The sequence below is a fragment of the Sebastes umbrosus genome, chromosome 12 (genome assembly GCF_015220745.1).
Source record: "Sebastes umbrosus isolate fSebUmb1 chromosome 12, fSebUmb1.pri, whole genome shotgun sequence".
Classification (NCBI taxonomy): Eukaryota; Metazoa; Chordata; class Actinopteri; order Perciformes; family Sebastidae; genus Sebastes; species Sebastes umbrosus.
The window spans coordinates 12,344,842-12,358,551 of NC_051280.1; positions in this window are offsets into that span (position 1 = coordinate 12,344,842).

Sequence of the window (13,710 nt, forward strand, 5' to 3'; positions counted from 1 at the left end):
TAAAGCCCCTTTCTCAATAGACCATGAACACAAAAATCTGCTTGTCGTGTCTCTCGAGTTTCGCATTTAGAGGCGCCTGAGTCGAGGTTAAGAGTCAAAACATTTGAGTGATTTTACCTGCGTCTCCGTGGTAACGCTTTTGCTATTATCTCCACATACACTGCTCCCAACTCCCATTTTTGCTCAATGCCAACGTCTGTCTGTATCCTCCCTGATACAACAGCTAAATGCCATGTTCAGACACACTTTACCACACAAAAAAATACAAAGTTTGTATATTTGCTTGATGAATCATTGCCGTGCCGTGTTTTTCCGTCATGATGAGCAGGAGGTCACAGTCAGCGACGTAGAATGGGAGAGCTAACAGAGCCTGGTCTGGCATGCTGTAGCGGTTTAAGATGCGAAGAGACAAAGTCGAGCAGTAACGAGCAACCTGTGGCGTCGTGGTGTTGCGGGAGTCTGCTTCTGGAGAGTCAATTCAGTAATGAGCTTTTATTCAGACAGAAGCTGTCATCAGCCCCTTCGTGCGGACAAATATCTTTCTGTCTGAATCTGTAAACTATGTTTTTGTGTTTGTAATGATGAGTAGTCCTGAGAACGAGACGGAGAGGTGGGGATGTAATGAAGAGGGAGCAAGGTGGGGGGCAGGAGTATGCGGTGTGTGTGCGTGGGAGGGTGGCATTCAAAAGAGGAAGCGTGCAGTTGTTCCAATCACTGATTAATTAGATCATCACTTCTTCTCGTGTGTGTGTGCGTGTGTGTGTGTGTGCGGGTTCATCTAGTATTTCTGTAGCTGAGGTCAGCGCTGGCTGACGTGGTGCTAGTGTGCTAATGCAGAAGAGGCATTAACCCCAATCTCTGGATGAGAGACCGCTTGGCGAGCAACCGTCCCCTGAGACTGGTGGCATGCTTCTGTCTGCCTGCCAATCTTATTTCCCGGATAGCTTGCACACTTATTTCATTTTGGCCTGTTTCACAGCCCCGTATTGATTTTTGAAACATCATGTCGGTGCGAGGATGAAGGGCTCTCTTTTGAACACAGGGTTCTGTAATAAGCTTGTTGTGTGTTTGCTTTTCTTCCTATCTAGTCAATCGAATAAATTGCTTTGTGATCATGTTTTTTTTTTTCCATCAACACACAAAGGATCATGATTTGGAGATTTAAGGAAATTATTAATGAAATTTAATTTGAGTCTCTTCGCTCTTCAGTGCCTCTGTACTCATGTAGTACCTGTATGTTCTTTTTCTGTGCTTTCAAACTCTTTTATCTCTATTTGTCTAACCTTTCTCTTCCCCAGCTTTTATTTCCCCTGTTGCTTTTCATACCTCGTGTGCTTGCTCTGTCTGGCTTTGTGTGTCGAAACCAGCGGATATGAGACGGCGGGCTGTGGGTATCAGAGACGTCGCTGTCTGTCTGTCAGTCCCTGTGGTACATTAGCCGTCCCTTACCATGTATTATTGATTCCCTCTCTCTAATCACTGTCTCCAGTGTTACAGATGAGCCTTTACTGCCAGCAGCGCCTCAACTCAGAGGAGTTTCTGGCAGCCTGGCTTAGGCACAACTCTGAAAGATACTGCGGTTTTCGAGTAGCGATAGCAACTACAACAACAACAACAGGTGAGGAATCCTGAACTCACGTCTAACACTTAAAGCTGAAGAAGGCGAGATTGGAGCAAATATGATTTAAAAAAAGATATTTTTATAAAATGCTATATCGTGACAGTAGTATATGAAACAAGTAACCTGAAAAAATTCATGTGCCTCTGTGTCCTCCGGTGTTCACCGGTGCTCCTAACAGCATCTGCAAGATTTCACAGACCGAAGGAAAACAAGCAGTAAGAGCTGATCTGAGGTCTGCTGTCCAGCTGCCGTCTATGAGAGCCGGCTGTCAATCACTCGCAAACTCCGACCAAACAGTCAAACTAGGCCTCACTGGTCAAATATGACTCAATATTCTGTTACTGTAATGCCTATTTCTCGCCTCAAATGTTTTCAGAATCATCTCGTAGTGTAATGTTTAGCTGTAAAATGAGAAAGTTTGTGACGCGGCCGCCATTTTAAAATCTGTTGAAGGAACGCCAAGTTCCGGTCACATGACCGGAGCACAGCCAATAGGAACGCTCTCTAAATGAAATGACCTGTGATTGGTCAAAGTCTCCCGTCACGGGCTAGATTTTTTAAAGCCTGAAAACAGAGCTATGAGGAGGTGCTGGAGGCTAGTTATCTCTCAGAACACTTGAACTACAATATGCTGAAAGGTTATTATGGAAGATGAAGATTTTTGCCCAATGATGCCAAAAATATACTGCCTACTGCCACTTTAACATTAAGGGGAAATTCCACTATTTTTAAACCTGGGTCATACATGGAGCGCGTACCATAAAAGGTCGGGTATCGGTGATAATGGGGCCGATCTATTTAATTCCATTCTATGTTTATATACTATGTACATTATATATACATTTTGACCAATTTCTTGTTGCATTAAAAATGTTTATACCTGAACTGTAATTCCTGTTAATTTTAAAGATTTTTAAACAAGTTGGTGTATGATTATTATTTCAATAATAAATAAAAATTAAATTTATATAAATAAAAAAAATAAAAATAAAAATATTTATTTGTTACATTTTGTTTTACAAAGTTAAGAAAACAATGTTTAAGTCAAGCCTGATGTTGACTTAAACATTGTTTTCCAGTGACTTCCACACAGTGAGGCATACAGCTCATTATTAAACATTGGTATCGGATCGATACTCTGATCTTTACTCTGTCTCTCTCACTATTGAATAAGGTAGAAATGCCAAAAAACACAACTCAAGCAAAACAATGTATATCAAAGCCACCAGTACAACTTTACTCTCCCAATACTGATTCTTCATTGCAGAGCCACGATCAGCTTTACAAGAAACGTATTGGTGCCAATATACTGTTCCACTGGATCGGACCATCCAAAAGTAGATTTATCCACAACTGCTTAAATAACTAACTTATCCTAATACAACGGTTCGTATGATATCTTACGAAAAATTATGATGTTTTCCTACAAATGTCCAGCAACACATGACGCATGTGTTAATTTCCGCTCGTTACATGCATACAGTCTTTTCAAAATAAACTTCTGTCTTCACAGGAAACAACTTAGGTTAGATTTAGACAACAAAATGACTTAGTTGGGTTTAGGAAAAGATTGTGTTTTGGGTTAAAATAATTCAGAAAGTGGCGTAACTTAAATACGGAACTTACATGACAAAAAATCAACGTTGGGTTCTGGTTTCACACGAGGTACAAATACCGGTCTCCTCAACAAAAGTCCAGTGTTTTCTGACCCACCCATCCACCGCAACATCCCCCTTATGCAGTGTTAGCTGCTCTTTATACTTCTTGTTTCACGATTACATGAATTACATAATAATGTATTTTGTGGGATATATTCGAAAATTACAGTCCATTACTTTTCGTAGGTATAGCTATGAACGGTGTATGAGAACAGCCTGAAATACCTAGACTCAGAGTTCTCAGTGACATGGGGTTTACTGGCTCAGTACTTTCGGATAGACAACTTTCTGTTCAAGAGATCAATATGTAGAACTCCTAACCTGCAGAACTCAAAATTAATCAGGATATGGACCCTTTCAAGTCAAGTTAAAAATGTTAGTAAAGAGTAATTTAGATCAGGTACTTCTTTAGGCTATAAATGCTGGCGTATGTGTAATTGGTCCATGCTACGTACTTGCCCCTTTAAACATTAAATATTTACATAAAGTTTAACCAAAGAGATAGCTGTAATGAAGCCATGATAGCCATAAGAAGGCCATGTGTGCTATACTTTGTCTGTGCATTTGACAGGGATAAAACGGATGTAGACAGAGCTGTGAGATAAAGCCCGGATTTTCTCTGCCCTTTCAACTACTCAGTCAGCGTTTGTTCTGTGACTCTGAGAGACAGATTCCTCACAGCGGGAAATCAATTACATTCACACCAATATGGATCAGAGACCATTGGTGATCTGCATTTTTTTCCCCTCTCTTCTTCTCTTCACTCTGTGTCTTGCTGAAGAACAGAGTTTTTTGAAAGAGATGGCTACTTTGGTCCGAATCCCTGCTGCGTTCTTTTGGCACAGAGTGAAACACAGCACACAACGGGGGGGGGGGGGGTGCTGCATGTGGGAGGAAGAGTGGGGATACTGAGGGAATATGTACAGTAAAAAAAGGGAGTGGTGATTTACAAAGTGGGTCAATTAACTCATAGCATTACTGGTCCCTTCTGATGTCATGCTGACATCATCGCCCCCAACCCCACCCGCCCTACACTCAACACAAAAAAAACATGTACATCACTCTGAGTCATACTGCAGCATAAAGTTGTAGATCAATACTGAATACTGATGTCACTCAGAATGGCAAACTTGTATATCTGCAAATCACATTTAGCATTATTTAGCTTTATATCTAAACGGCAATGTACTAGAGTTGCAAGAATATATCAATACGTATGCCTATCGTGATATTATGTTGTGTGATAGAATTTTTTTAAGCTCTTGAAAATCCCAACTGCTATTCTGTCTTTCTGAGGTTGTAGTGGGTTCACTTTTAAAGCTACGGTGAAGTCACTGGCATCATATGAAACTAAAAAACTTAAGTAACCTAAGAAAACTATTGGTACCAACCATGGTATACCAGCTTGTCGCAAAGGAGGATAAATATCACTCCAATCTTACGCTAAATTTTGGCAAGGAAAAACTGTCATGGTGACTTTTGACCTCTGACCTCAAGATGTGAATGAAAATGGGTTCTATGGATACTCACGAGTCTCCACTTTACAGACTTTACACTTTATGCTAATCCCATTCAGTCCCAAAAACATGTAGTTTTTTGCATGCAGTATACATTTTTTGTTTTTGCCTATTTTAAAATATAGATTTCTGGTGTGTTCTTTAGTTTTCCAAAAATTGTATTAAAAAAAAAAAAAAAATCGCGACATATCGCCTTACTTATAGTATCGCAATATATTGCAATATTTTGCAATATATTGCAATATTTTGCAATATATTGAATCGCTACCCCAGTATCATGATACGTATTGTATTAGCAGATTCTTGCCAATACACAGCCCTACAATGTACCCACTAAAATATTTCACACTCTGCTAAAGTTTGAGATGAAATGAAACTTGAGAAAGTGCGTCAGATTTTTGTAAACCTGTATCCTTATCCAACAAACGCTGAGGCATTCAAGCCAAAGCTCAGGGTTACTTCTTTTCTTCACACTTTTCACACAAAAAAAAGCACAGACGGAGAAGTGTTTGTTCCCTCTGAACAACAAAAGGACAAAATCTGAAAGAGGGTTACATCACTTGCATCTGATTCAGAGTAGTCCTTGACTAAATTACGTTAGAACGGAGGCAGGAGACTGGTTGACAAAGGAGTGAATAGAAAGAAAAATAAATTTAAAAATGGAATGAAAGGAGAAAATCTAAAAAGGATGACACACGGAGGGTAGAGGTTAACTAATGAAGTGCTTCTTGGATTGATGAAAACTCCCTGAGATGTTGAAGAAGTGTCTAAGAGGCAAAACAGATTTCATGTGAGAGGAGGAGGGCGTCACCTCTCCTCTGTGTATATATAAACTAGACTTGAGCAAACATCAATAGCTGTTTGTCCGTTTACAATCTATAGTAAGGTTGTACTTTTTATAAGGATTATGAGAGGTGGGTTTTTTTCTATCTTACTAGGGCTGGAACGATTCATCTACTACATCGATGTATCCATTTATATTTCTACGATCCAACTACATCGATAGGTACTCGGCAAGTTGTCCTAAACGGGGGACGTATATTGATCTAACATCAATTTGCAAGGTAAATAATCTATTGTATCGATAGTAAGAATTTGCACCTTGTATTTAAGCACGACAAACTTTATATGGATGTATTTTTTGGCACTTTTAATACTAAAGAAATGTTAAACGTTACTCCAGTTCACTCTCCCTGTGTATGACGAGCAAGAGATTTTCAAGCCGTGTTTGAGGTCCAGCGTGCGGAAACATTTTGGCTTTTGCCAAAAATAAATTGTTTTTTCGACCTGAAGAGAAGTTGGTTGATTTTATTTTTTGTTAAATATTGCACTGCCTTGTATCTTGAGTGCTGAAGCAGCGGGTCCTGAAGTTGCACTTTTTTATTATTTTCAAATAAAAGGTGTATTTATTTGCCATGAATCTTTGTGTGGAATCCTGACCTGCACTGTCCAGTATACTGCTATTTATTTCAAAGTCACACTGATTGAATTTTTTGCAAAAAAAAGTTACTATATCGATTTCAAGTCATTGAATCGTATCGTATCGTATCGTATCGTATCGTATCGTATCGTATCGTATCGCTCTAGATGAGCCAAATATCGTCCTTGAATCGTATCAGAACCATGGAACGTGATACATATTGTATCGTATCGTTACATCCCTATATTTTACGCACATAAATGTCGGTATGTATATTGAAAGAGCTCGTTGTTCTCATTCCCCCTGTGCATACTACCATACATACAGCCAGTAAAGCATGATGATCTTTTGTCTGACTTTGGCCTTCAGCAGCCGTCATGTGGCCATTCCCCAACAAAGCACCTTCAAATTTAACTACCGTGGAGAAAATGCTATCTGGTGAACCGAGTTGGATAAATCGAAACACAGCAATCCACCTGATACTCAGCAGCAGGCAAGGACACACGTCAGCTATGCAGCAGATAATTCACTCTCACACACACACACACACACACACACACACACACACACACATCACACAATCAAAAAATCCATGGCTCGAAGCGTTCAATCTCTTGTTATGAAATGTTATGTACAGTTGATATGCACTATGTTGACCATCAGTACATGATAAAAGCTTAATGCTGCCACTGAGTGAGGCTGAGTGAGCTCAGCAGTTTAGACGTAACTGTGATGCGAAGCAGCAAGGAGTCACATTATCACATCGCTTTGAGTGGAAATATTGCTGTAGCTGAATGTGAAGTGGGTGAAGAAATGTGATTGTGACTTAAGAGTTACAAAATTACCAAACTGAGTTTTCAATAAAGCCAATATTACAGTGTATAGAAAGCCTTATGTGAATGGGCAGTCATGTTAAGCCAATAAACACTCAAATTTGCAGTGAGCCAAAAGAAAAGCATGGTTTTCTTTTGGCTCACAGAAACAATGCCAACAGCAGGATTTAAGGGCTAAACTTACACCTAATTAAAACATGAGCATTTATAATACAATATAACAGTACATATAACAGTACTGTAATAACAGTATGATGTAAATACACCAGTCCTGGCATCATTGCACTGGCTTCCCCTACAGTTTAGAATACATTTTAAAATGTTATTACTGCACTTTTAAAGCACAACTTGGTCTGACCCCAGAATACATAATGGATCTCTTAACACCCTATACGCCTGTACGTGGTCTGAGATCATCTGATCAGCTACTTCTTGCTGTTCCCAGGTCCAATTTTGTGACGAGAGGCGATCAGGCTTTTGCTGTCAGGGCTCCTAAACTCTGGACTCATGCACTTCCTATAGAGATACCATCATCTTACTCTGTATCCACTTTTAAAAAACTTTTGAAAACACATCTTTTTAGGATAGCATTCCTATAAGTAGAAGGGTATAATTATATGTATGTATACATCCGTTTCTGGACGCATGTGTACATTTATACACATTTATGTATATATACTATTTAGGTTGTTTTATAATTTTATTCTTAGGTATTGTCTTATTTATTGTAGTATTTATCAACTGTACTATTTATAGTTTTTAAGGGCTGAGAGAGAGCCAGGGTTAAATGCATTTCATTGCATTTCACTGTACACTGTACTTTTAAATGCATATGACAAATAAACTTGAAACTTGATACTGTATATTTGTTTTATCAACTTGTCCTACCATTTTACCACTTGTATTATTATTATTGAGATGTTCTGTGATGTTCTGTTTTAGCAGTCACCATATCTTTTACTTTATTTATCTGCTTTTATTGCCTTGTGAAGCACTTTGTAACATCTGTTTTGAGAAGTGCCTATATAAATAAATGTATTATTATTATTATTATTATAAATAAACATTATGAAAGCATAAAAAATCAAATAAATATGTTCAGCCAGTCCAAAGCAGGGATTCACAATTCACTAACACCTGCTGCACATAGCTATGTGCAGCAGGTGTTAGCTAATTGTGAATCCCTGCTATAGCAGATAAATGACACAACAGAAACTAGCAGCTAACTAACAAACAGCACAACAGAAACCACAAGCTAAACACAGCAGCTGTCCCGCCTCTCTGTCCGAAATTGAGAAGCCGTCAAACACTGACAAAACACAACCAAGATATCAATCACAATATGTATGTTAGCATAAAGAGCAAACACTTACCTTAGCCAGGCAAAGTGAAGCAACGTGACAAAGTTACAGCAGAGTTAGCTAGAGTTAGGGTGCGTTAGATATACGGTCTGTTACAGCCCGGTGGTAGCGTGCGTCTCTGTCTCAAGTTCCTTCTACATACTTATTCGGAGCAGTGGTGGAAAGTAACTAAGTACATTTACTCAAGTTACTGTACTTAAAGGTCCCATATCATGATCATTTTCAGATTCATAACTAGCGCATTTCGACGGAATTTCGACGAAATTGTAACAGAATTGCGTTGCTAGGCAACAGATTGGGTGCATGTGTACTTCCTGTCAGCTGATGACATTCACATACACTGCAACCAGGAAATAAACTCGGACACATTTAGAATGTTTACGTTTAAATCTGTGTTAAGGGTCTAAAAAATGTTATATTTGTGACATCACAAATGGACAGAAATCCTGACAGTTTGTTTAAAATAGAGAGTTTCTGAACACGGGCTGTGTGTATTTCATTGTGGATTGAGCGTTTCGATACTTTCACAGTAATTATATAGGACTTAAGCCTGCTTTATAATAAAAAAAACATGAAAATCTCACTTTTTTATAATATCGGACCTTTAAGTATAATTATTAGTTTCATTTTCTACTACTTTATAGACCTTTTGAACCTTGACAACATAAAGGTTGCGTCCAAAATTCCATACTAATATGCTATTGAGTACACTAAAACAGACATATTTTAGTATGTCCAAAACCAATAGTATGCGAATTGCATACTATTTACGGTGAAATACTGCAGCATAAATATCCCACAATGCAATGTGGTAGTGACGACAACGTTCATACCCAGCCCTAATAATAAGGTGTTATAATGAGCTACAAGTTGAACAGCTACAACATTAATTATTATCAATTAACTAGATCTCTCAGCAGGCACTTTGACTTTTCAAACACAGCTGTATATAATGAACATTGAATTGGCTCATGCACACCTATACATGGAAACCAGCCATCATTAGTGTTATTGAAGTTTTTCAGCTGTTTATGTTTTTATTATCATCAAAATCACTTAAATTAAAGTTCCATTATCATTAAAGTGGCAGTGGAAAGCTGATGCTTTGGTGTTCAAGCTGCAGTGCACGACCAACGATACTACTCACCCACCAAGGTGCACCACTGAACGCCACAGGAGATCCTTCACTTAACTAAAAAATTATTTAAGAATTATTATCATGCACTATTATCCTTAACTTTCTAAGTTATATCTTATCTTATCTTATCTTAGATATAAATATAAGAGTACTTTTCCACCACTGATGAGTCAGTTTGAATAAGACAGTACAGATATAGACTGGCTGAGGGTAAAAATGGATTATATTCATCACTCTCTTTCCCTATCAAAACGGTTAATTCACACACTCATTCATTAATTTAATTACTCTATGGCCGAATGGGCACGACCTAACTCAGGTGCCCTCAGCGTTTCTTATTATAACGCGTGGGGGGTCTGGAGGATCCAGCTCATCTGTTGTATCTGCTCAGTAGCTCACAGAGACCTCTCAGCCCCGACGCAATCTAACCTCATTAACATTTTAGGTGACGAGTCTGTCACCTTAATTAACAATTCATGAACAGGGCTTATGGCTATATTAACATTTTACAGGCAATAAATCAGCTTTTCTAATCTGCTGTGTGTGTCTGCATGTATAGGCACATGAGTTTGTGCATGTGTGAGAGACTTTGTGAGTGGGTGGGTGGGTTATTTGTGTACATCCACAACCGGCAACTGTATATCTCTCTCTTTGTCTCCAAGTCTGTCTCCCCGTCTGTCTCTGACCATGACATTTGTTTGAACTTTCTCTTAATCTTATGTTCTGATCATGCCAGTGTAGTGAATCATACCCGTTGTGCTTTTCTTTTCCTCAGCAAAGCAAGAAGAATCCAACCTACAATCTGATCCAGAGGAGGTCATTCGCAGTGTTATGCCAACTAAAAAGATGAATCCCACTAAGCAAGTGTCGCCAATAATGGAAAGGTCGACTAATTAGGGTGCTATTTTCGATCAGTCGACTATTACAAAGCCACAGCGGTACAAGTCAGAGGACTTTTTTTTTCTATGGGAAGCGAAATGAACGAGAAGGGAGAGGAGAGACGAGGAGACAAGAGGGATAAATCTGAAATAATGGTGGGAGACAATCTGGTGGAGTCTATTCTCTGAGGTATCATCATTTGTGCCTCTCTTACGCCTAACACATATTCAAAAAGCCTCTGAGAGTGGGTGTAACAGCATGAAATGAGACCAAGGAGTCTTTAGCTGCTTCATCGTGCTCTGAAATGTGTGTGTGTGTGTGTGTGTGTGTGTTTGTATAGTATGGGGAGGAATGCACAAGGATCCTAAATTTGTAGACTATAATTTAGGCCTCAGAAGATGAACATTTTTGAATTCAGCTCTTGCGATGAGTGAATAAAGTGGAATATGTGATCAAAACACCACGTCTCATGCTCTCTGTTTCAGTGTGTGGCGCTAAAGGAGGGAAAGTGAAGTAACAATCCCACCGCAGCACCCTTAGGCCGCCCCTTGACCCCACTTTGAAAACCCGTGAGTGCAGCATGTGCATGCCTTGGTTCCCCCCACTGAGTCACCCGGTGTAAGTGCTGCGTGGTGTATAATGCTGCATGGTGCATCGCTGTTGCTTGCCAAATGAAAGCGATCTCTGCAGCACTTCTCACTCTCCCAGGGTGACACAAAAAGCCAAGTTTACAAGGGCACGCTTACTGTAAGTAAGCCACAATGCCCACAACAGCCACAATGCACCTACATGAGCAGTTAGCTGAATTTAAATCGAGCCACATGATGTGAAGCACAATAACAGCACAAAACTGGTCCTTTCAATGAAAAGCCTGCTTTGTGCTGCCTCCGTAGCAGCCTTGAACACCCCCCCAAGGAGCACCTGCACGTTTATTATAAGTTAACGTAAAGATCAAGGTCACTTTTTCAGAGGGAGCCGGTTCAATTTAAAGAATTCAAAAGCAGTCTTATATTGAGGAGGTGTCTCAATGACAAATGCATTGTATGCTGCTAAGGACCCGCCCTGGTTCAATGCAGGCTATTCCAATTTCAATCAGTCCTTCAACTTCTGCAAAGTCGAAAAACAAGAAATCGATCCGAGAGAGATGGAATGAGGAAATGTCCCCCGGATTTATGGCTGAAATCATAAGGTGGTTTTATTTTTGTTAAACTGAAAGATATGAATAGGTATTTTTCTTGCGTCATCTTTACTTCCCATTCTGCATGAATGTCAGGGCATATATGAAGTTAATGACTATTTTTAACTTGAGTAGGAACACGTAGGTTTGAGGTGGGTGGCTTGATAATGTCATTATGGAGAGTAAGTACAGTAAGTAAAGAGCGAGGGCTTTAATCCAACTGCAATAAAGCACTGAAAACAGATTTTTGTTTGGGATTTTCCGAACTGGTGAAATACAATAATCACCCTGGTGATAATAATCTCTAAATATTAGTTGTTAATGTATCGGTGATAAACAATAGGTTGTGGTGGATGGTGATTTAGTCTGAGGGATAACATGATTCCAATAAAATATACAGTAATAATAAGAGATGGTGAATTCAGGGTGCATAACACAGGTAATTGACATGGAACTGGAGAGAATTTCAGGCGCTCATACTGCCTCAGTAATGAAATGTCCTTTTCTCACTCCCAACACTTTTGGAAAGGAATTGCCATGACTACAAGAGGGACTTTTTGCTTTCTTTACTGCTGCTGTGCTGCCCTCTTCTGGCGACTAAACAAACAGCCACACGGTGGGCAAATCTGACTCCACATGAACTTCCATTAACAACTGATTTTTACCGGTCTGAATAGCCAAATGTGTACCATCATGAGGGGTTAATGTGTAGGTTATGTGTACATATTATAAAGTGAGAGGAAATGAACAAAAGGAAATCAATGAACTTGTCAATAATCTCATTAAAGCACCCAGTGGGTGGGAGGAGGTATATGGATTGTATGAATGACGTGTCAAGTTCATCTGACACTCGTGTTGATATAAACACCTGAAAATCAAATCCTTGTGGACATTTTTCACTTACATAACAAATTCCAGCATTTATCACACTGCCTGTCTTATTTTGGGAAGGGTTATCTCTGGTCTGACAGAAAAAAAGATCTTGGTGAACGGTTCTCTTGGAGGATGTGTGTTATACATACTCTTCCTCCCATAATGCCTCACAGCATGTCTCTGAATCATTATACACCACATCTAGTACTCAAATTCTCCCAACCATGTCTTTATTTAAGTCTCAATCTCTCTTGGCTATGTCTCTCCTTCTCTGTGTCACTCCCCCCCTCCTCTATTAATTTTTATGTTAACTGACAGAATCTATCTGATTCATATGCTCCAACGACAGCAACCAGGGGAGCTGGGGGGAAAAGGCTTCAGGCCATCTCACAAAAATAATTTTCACAGCGCCACCAGCGTGTGCTTGGAAACTCTCCTCTTTCTCACACTTTCTTCACACTAAAGACACTGACAATGAATCCTTGCCTGGAGTGCTGTGAATTGAAGCTCTTGTGTAACTAATGTGCTACTTTCTGTCTCCCCTCCACAATAAGATGTTCCTCAGCAAATTGCTCAGTTTGGCTTGGGAAAAAAAAAGAAAATCATTTGCTCAGTGCAGAAAAGAACAGACTGCACTCACTAACTATATATCCCCCCGCCCCCTCCATATCCCCATTCAGCAACAGAGCAGGCATAATGTAAATCACTACTGTTATCCCTGGCCATGAATATATCATCAACACTACTTTCAACTCTTTGGAGGATGCATTCAAAAAGACATTATCCTGTTATGTTCATCAGTGAGGTGTGAATTATTGGCTGCTGGCAGACAAAGAAGTAATCAAATCCCTTTCTGATGGCAGCATCCTCTTGCACATTAATTAACAACTTAAAAAGCTTAATGATAGGACAAACAAAAGCACACTGTTAAGAATTTCCCAGTAAAATAACAGTAAAGAACTGGCAGAAGGGTTGCCTTTATGTTATTGTAAAATTAACATTATTATACTTTTGCTGAAATTTACAGCTTTGTACTGTTAATGAAAAATACTGTTTTTTTTGTATTAATTTCACAGTATTTTACAGTTAATTTACTGTTTAAAGATACATTATATAGCTGCTTTTCACCTTTCTTTTACATTATCTTACTGATTTGTTTTAATGCACTATTTAGGTTGTATTTTTTACATACATTTTAATAAACATTATTTTGTTGCCTAGATGAATAGACTT